Source organism: Neofelis nebulosa, chromosome 7 (genome assembly GCF_028018385.1).
Source record: "Neofelis nebulosa isolate mNeoNeb1 chromosome 7, mNeoNeb1.pri, whole genome shotgun sequence".
NCBI lineage: Eukaryota > Metazoa > Chordata > Mammalia > Carnivora > Felidae > Neofelis > Neofelis nebulosa.
Genome location: NC_080788.1, coordinates 147548798 through 147555124, shown reverse-complemented (window position 1 = coordinate 147555124; position 6327 = coordinate 147548798). Strand labels below are relative to the sequence as shown.

The window sequence follows — 6327 nt, the reverse complement described above, 5'->3', positions numbered from 1 at the left end:
CTGAGGCCCCGGGTCTCCTCTGGGCAGCCCTCCGCGCCCCCCGGCCTAGCTGTCCACTGGGCAATGCCCAGCTCCTGCCTCCACCTCCCCTCCTGCCCGTATCCAGTGGGTCCCCACCCCTGCTCTTCTGTCTCCTGGTGCTGGGGCCGCAGGCCTGGATGCCACCCTCTGGCTCTGCCCTCACCCTGAAGAGGCAGGGCAGCGTGTGACGGAGCTCTCGGCCCCTCGCCACCAACCCCCCCCCCCCCCCCGCCCCGGGAGACCCTGCAGGCCCAGCGGGCACTCACCCCACCCAGCCTCACTGTCCCTGTCCCTCTGCCCTGACGCCCTTCCAGGCCCCAAGTCCTTCTGCAATGCTTCTGGTCGCACTCCTGGGGTGGCCACAGCGGCCTCTCTCTGGCGCCCGCTGACGTCAGGGGGGCCCCTCCGCGGGCTGTGGGCTCCCGGAAGACCCGCCTGGTCTCCAGAAGCTTCGCAAGGTGGTGCACAGGGCAGGGGCTCTGTAAGCACCTGGGCCTGGCATCCTGGGCCCCCTCCCCACCATTCCACCCCCCCCCACACACACACTGGGCGTTACCAGACTGCTGAGACCTGAGGCTGGCTAGGGGCCCTGCAGAGGAAACCAAATTGCTTCCTGTGTGAGTCGTAGTGTCAGATGTCAGCAGTGTGTTTGCAGGGGTTGCTCTCTAGGAGGTGTCAGCCAGCTGTGGGGGTGGGGGGGGGCTAGCCGCAGCCCCCACCCCACCCCACCCCTGGCATTCCCCGCCGGAGGGCACTTCTGCTTTTCTCTGTATTGCAGAGGGTGCAGGCGGGAGGAAGGCTCCGGGTCCCAGATGCCACGGGCCGGGGCGGGGGGGGGGGCAGGAAGGTGGGGGGGGCGGCAGGGGACAGGGTCTCATCCAGGCTCCCAGGCAAGCTGCCCTGAATGGGGGGGGGGATGGTTCGGCGGGGGGCAGCGCTGAGGGCTAGGGGCCTCCTCTCTGCAGCAGGCGGCCTGTGTGCCCAGCCCGCCCTCCTCATGGGGACGGGGGCAGAGCGGTTCCCAGCCCTCCCCTGGTGCCCACAGGCTGGCAGGCTCTCTGGAAGCGCCATCACTGCCAACGTTTGGGGCCAGGTAATTCTTTGTGGTGGGGGAGGGGTGTTCTGTGCATTAGGGGACGTGTAGCGTCACCCATGGCCCCCCAGCCCCAGACGTTAGGAGCGTCCCGCCCCAGTTGTGAAACCAAGAATGTCCCCTTGGGTGAGACATCGTCCTGCCTGGGGACCACCGGGGAGGCCCTGGCCTAGACGTGCTGCAAGGGGGCGATGGTGGCCGGGGGTCTCCAGAGGCAGGAGGAATCCGGTGGGAAGGACCAGGTTTTTGTCTCCCGTCTGGGGCCGACCTCGGCAGTGTGGGGACTGGAGGAACGAGCCGGAGAAGAAGGCGGACGCTGATGCACGGTGCTCTGTGAGCCTCACCACCTGGCCACCTGGACAGCGCTTCCTGGAGTGGCCAGGGGAGGGACAGCAGGCGGGGGCCTCCCGGTGCGTTGGGGGGATTCTTAGGTCCTTTGGTGTCCCGGGGCGGCGCGGCGCCCTCCGGCACAGTCCTCCCTGAACGGCCTGGTTCTGCACCTTCACACGCAGCTCGCGGGTGCGCCGGTCGCCTCTGTCCCGCCAAGCGGGTGGCCGTCCCGCAGCGAGGGCCCACGGTCCCCTGCCGTGCCCCGACCCCGACAGCACCCAGGACGTGAAGACCTCCGCTCTCTTCTGATGCGTATTGTTTGTTTGCCACTTGGTCTGCGACCCCCTGGAACAGGTTTTCTTGGGGGCAAGGGACCCTTTGTGGTGCCCCAAACGCCCATAATCCGAGGGTGGGCGTCCTCCTCCGCCCACCCGGCAGCAGCTCTGACGTCAGGAGGCTGCACCCACGCATAATCTTTTGAGACTGGTTCCCACTGACGGGGAGGACGCTCAGGGCACGGTGGGCTCGGGGGCACCAGAGTGGATGGGGTGCCGACCCGCGGCCCGTGGGGCTCGCGGACTGAAGAGACAGGCGGACAGACAGGGCCGACGGCTGGTCACAAGAGCAGGGTCCGGTGTGGCTGTGACTCCCTCTGCAGGGCTCTGGGATCCTCTGCGTCCCCAGCAGGTAGAGGCGACCGTGTGTGCACCCCCAAAATATCACCCAAAGTGACACTTGATACTTCCTGCTGAATAGCTGGTGGCCCTCGGAGACTCCGGGCTGAGCAACGAGGCTATTCGGCATCACTACCTCCCCCCGGAAGGGCGGACCTCTGTCGGTGCGCACAGAGGCCAGGAGCCATGCCCATCCTGCTTCCGGAGGCTGGACCGCGGAGGGGTCGCGGGGGCCTCCCCTTGTCCATCACGCCCCGGGGGCCTCCCCCGGACGCCCCTCTCCCCAGCTCGTCTGGTCCCTAGGCTCCTCCGTGCTTTTCCCAGCTCGACCCCTTCTGGTCCACTTTCATCCCAGGGCCTAACGAGTGCACACCCCCCGACCTCGCCGGGTCGAAGAGAAGACCGCGTGTGCCCGAGGCAGCGTCTGTCCCCCTCTCTCTTAGGCATCGGCAGACACAGCAGAGATCACGCCTTCCAGTCTCCCCTGCAGCCAGGCGTGGCCACAGCACCGCATTCCCCAGGACGCAGGGCTGGAAGGACTGGGCCGGAAGTCTGGGACGCCTCCTTACAGGCGGGGGGCTCCACCATCCTCCAGGGTCCTCCTTCCTGATGCATGAAATACAGCTGTGAAGGCCGGAGCTCAAGCAGCCACCTTTGACCACGAGATCAGACACCAGCTTCCCAAGGCTGTGGACGCTTCCGTGTCAGCTCCAAGAGAGAAAACCCCTGTGTGTTGAGCGTGTTTATCCGTGCGGGTGGGGGCAGCCTGTCCTGGGCTGAAGGAGGGTTTATGGTTCACGCTCAGCGTGTGGCCCGGTGGCAACGAGGGTTTCAAAATCACTGAGCTCTTGAGATGGCCCCTCTCGGAAGCCCCGTTGCTCCCCCGCCTCCTCCCTCTCAGGGCCACTCTCTTCCGAGCCGCGTCTGGGGGAACTCCTGTCCTTTTAGGAGGAAGCCCCCGCAGCCCCCTGCCTTCCCCTCCTCCGTCACGACCGCCGAAGGCGGCAGAGCCACGGGAGGGTGGGGAGACGCGAGGAGTCAGGGAGGCTGGAAGGACCATTCGGAGCAGCAGAAACTGACCATCCCAGCAAACAGGACCAGGCGTCCGCGGAGAGACCCACGCCCACGACAAGGGAGGGTTTGTGCCAGGCACGTGGCGTGGGCAGCCGACGGAGAAAGTGCACCTCGAGGGCGGGTCTAGGGAGACAAACCGTACGATCAACCCCACAGAGGCAGCGTGGGCAACTGCTCGGGTTTGGGGCAAGTTTGGCATCTTTCAGAACGATGACCGTGCCTCATGGAGACACGCTGGAGATCCGGAGACCCGTGAGCCTCGTCCCCCAGGCCCCAGCAGCCGGCTGGCGACAGCAGCCCAGCGTTTTTCGACACGGGAACGGACACTCGAGGTACGGTCCACCCGCACGCTGGGCGTCCCGACACCTGCTCCGGCACGGGTGAGCCCTGAGGACGCTACGCCGAGTGACACGCACCCGTCACAGGGGGACAAAGCCTGTCTGAGCCACAAATAGAAGGTCCCCAGAGTGGCCAGCTTCGCGGACACGGACAGCAGAGTGATGCCGGCCAGGGAAGGGCTGTTTGTGTTTCACAGGGACAGGGCTTCAGCCTGGGACCTTGGGCGTGTCCTGGAGGCGGTGGTGGCGGTGGCCAGTGTGGATGTACTTAATGCCACTGAGGCATACACGGAGAGGCGGTCAGAACTGTAGGTTTTGTGATACCTATAATTTCCCACATTCGAGCAGACCGATGAGTCCTTAATGAGAGAGAGAGAGACTCTGAGTGCTCAGCCACCTCTGGAGAGCTTCGCCAGAGGAACATGCGGGGTGACGGTGCCTCCCACACACGCTGGCCAGCGGATACGTGTGGAAGCGTCACGGAAGTGCAAAATCAGCACTTAGCAAAGCAGGTGAAATGTTGCCTTGGCGGGACTCCGAGTGACGCTAAGGCTCCCAGGGTGAGTGAGGAAGGGGAGGGGAGGCGGTGAGGAGGGGAGGGGAGGCGGTGAGCCTCTTGTGTTACCACACGCTCTCCAGAGGTGCGGCCGCCAGAAACGCCAAACTGCCCCAAACCAGGCGGGAGAACCCCCTTCCTAGTTTGGGAAACAGGTGACAGAAGAACACGGTAAATGACACCAGAAGGACCCAAGCGAGCAGATCCAACCGCCGGGTCACTTTAAACCATCGACCCTATGGGCGGCGGGGGTGGGAGGGGCCCAGCAGACACGGGCAGGGGTGCTCCACCCTCGCGCGGACCCTGGCTCGAGGGACCCGCTGTCAGACCACGTGGGGGCAACCGGGGAGGCACAGAGCACGGGTGAGAGTCGAGGTGGCCGCGTGCACTGGGGGGGGCCGGAGGTGGACGCGCCAGTGTCCCAGGGGCTGAGTCGGGGGCCTGCGTTCCACTCAGACGCGTGGACGCTTCTAGACGAAGCCCGTCCGAGGTCTTCACATCTGTTGAATCCAGGTGGTGGTTCCTCGAGGGCTCGTCAGCCTGCCTCCTTTTCATTATAAGGACTTTAGGACTCGGGAGGAGAATAGACACCCTTGAGTCCCTCGGCTGGGGGTGCAGACCGCCCTGACCAGACACCCCGAGAGCCGGAGCAGGTGGGAGAGAGTCGTCCTGCCCACCTTCCCTACCTTCTGAGATTCAATCTGAGACAATAGGACCTACTCGAAATGGTGAATGACTTCCGCTTCTGGTGAGACGGTGTGAATGAGGTGGCCCCGATGCAACGCGTAGAGTCCTGCCGGGTTCCGTGGGGGACCTTCCCAGCAGGAGTCAGGAGCCAGTGACCCCCGGGGGCACCGTCAGGTGGCTACGGCCCCCTTCCCCCCACCTGGAAGGCAGTCGGCCCTCGGGAATAGGCCCCCGGCCCCTCGGCCAGGTGAGCTCACCCCTGCCTCTCGGCAGCCCCGTGAGGGGCTGAGACCTTCGTCCCACACACGCACACCCTTCGCTGGGCCGGAGTCCGTGCCCCGGAAGAGGCCCTACCAGCGGTGGGGGTGGAGGGCTCAGCGGACCTAACTGGAACCGGCCGCCGTCCCTGACCCGGCCACCAGGGCCCAGAGCCGATGGTGGTGCAGGTTGGAGCTGTGTCATACCTGGACCCATCAGCGGGGCCGCAGGGGAGCCCCGGAAGACACGGACCCCTCCGCGGAGGCCCGGCCCGGCCCCCGCCATCCCCGGCACACCCGGCCCGATGGGGGCTGTGGCCCTGCTGAGGCCCCACCTCCCAGGCCACCCCGAGCCGCGGCCCCACCCGCCGGGGGTGGAGCCCCGGGAGGCGCGTGGTGCTCGTGGGCAGTGGCCAGGCCCCAGGCGGGTGTTTCTGGGAGGCTGAGGTGCGCCCTGCGCCCAGTCCTGCGTGGACTCCAGGCCCAGCGTTCTAGACTCACGCTGAATCGCTGTTCGGGCCGGGCCCGAGCAGACCCCCGCCCGGAGCCACGAGAGCCTGCAGGGTGGCAGGCTGAGTCCCGAGAGTCCCTTAGAGAAAGGGCGGCCTGGGGGCACCCCCCACAGGGGCCCTCCCGGCCCCCAACACGCCTGGGGGTGCGGCTGCCTTAGATCCGCCCCCACGTACTGTCCCTGCTGCAGGGCTGGGCACGGCCACCCGAGAAGTGCGGGGGGGCCCATCCCTGCGCCCCCTGGACTGACAGAGTCAGGACCGGGTCAGGCCTTGGCAGTGGGGGAAGGCAGCGGATCACCGGCAGCCCCCTAGCGTTTCCCGAAGAAAGTGGCGTGGGGGTTTGGATTGTGGGTGCCTCGGCCAGGGGTCCTGTGAGCCGGACGGGGGACCGGCAGCTGGGCCCGTCAGGGCGGGGCAGCGCCTCGGTGCAGGACGCTGTGTCCCAGGGAACCCGTGTGGCCCCTCACAGAGATCCCACCGGCCAAGTCCGCTGCTCCCAGCCGGGATGAGCTCTGGGGCCAGACGCCGAGCCGAGGACAGGGCGCGCAGGCCCCTTGCCTCCAGCGGGAGCCCCGCCCCGGGCACGGGAAGTGAGGAGGGAGGTCACCCTGTCAACCACCGCCAGGGGAGGGCGCACAGGGGGCCAGGGCAGGAGGCGTGTGTCTGGGTCGGCCGCGCACCAGCGGTCGCTCCAGCTGCTCCCGCCTGTGGGCCGAGCCAGCTGGGAAGGTCCTGAGCGATTGCGGAGCGTGTGGCCTGTGTCTGATGTTGTCACCGCCACGAGC

The 6327-nt window shown here is 67.0% G+C and overlaps 1 long non-coding RNA gene across 1 annotated transcript; it reads left to right on the top strand.

Moving 5' to 3' along the window:
- Nucleotides 1-241: 241 nt before the first annotated feature.
- Nucleotides 242-5520, top strand: LOC131517840 (uncharacterized). Its single transcript, XR_009264863.1, has 3 exons — nucleotides 242-638; nucleotides 987-1114; nucleotides 2562-5520. It is a non-coding gene; the product is annotated as an uncharacterized LOC131517840 (long non-coding RNA).
- The last annotated feature ends 807 nt before the right edge of the window (nucleotides 5521-6327 follow it).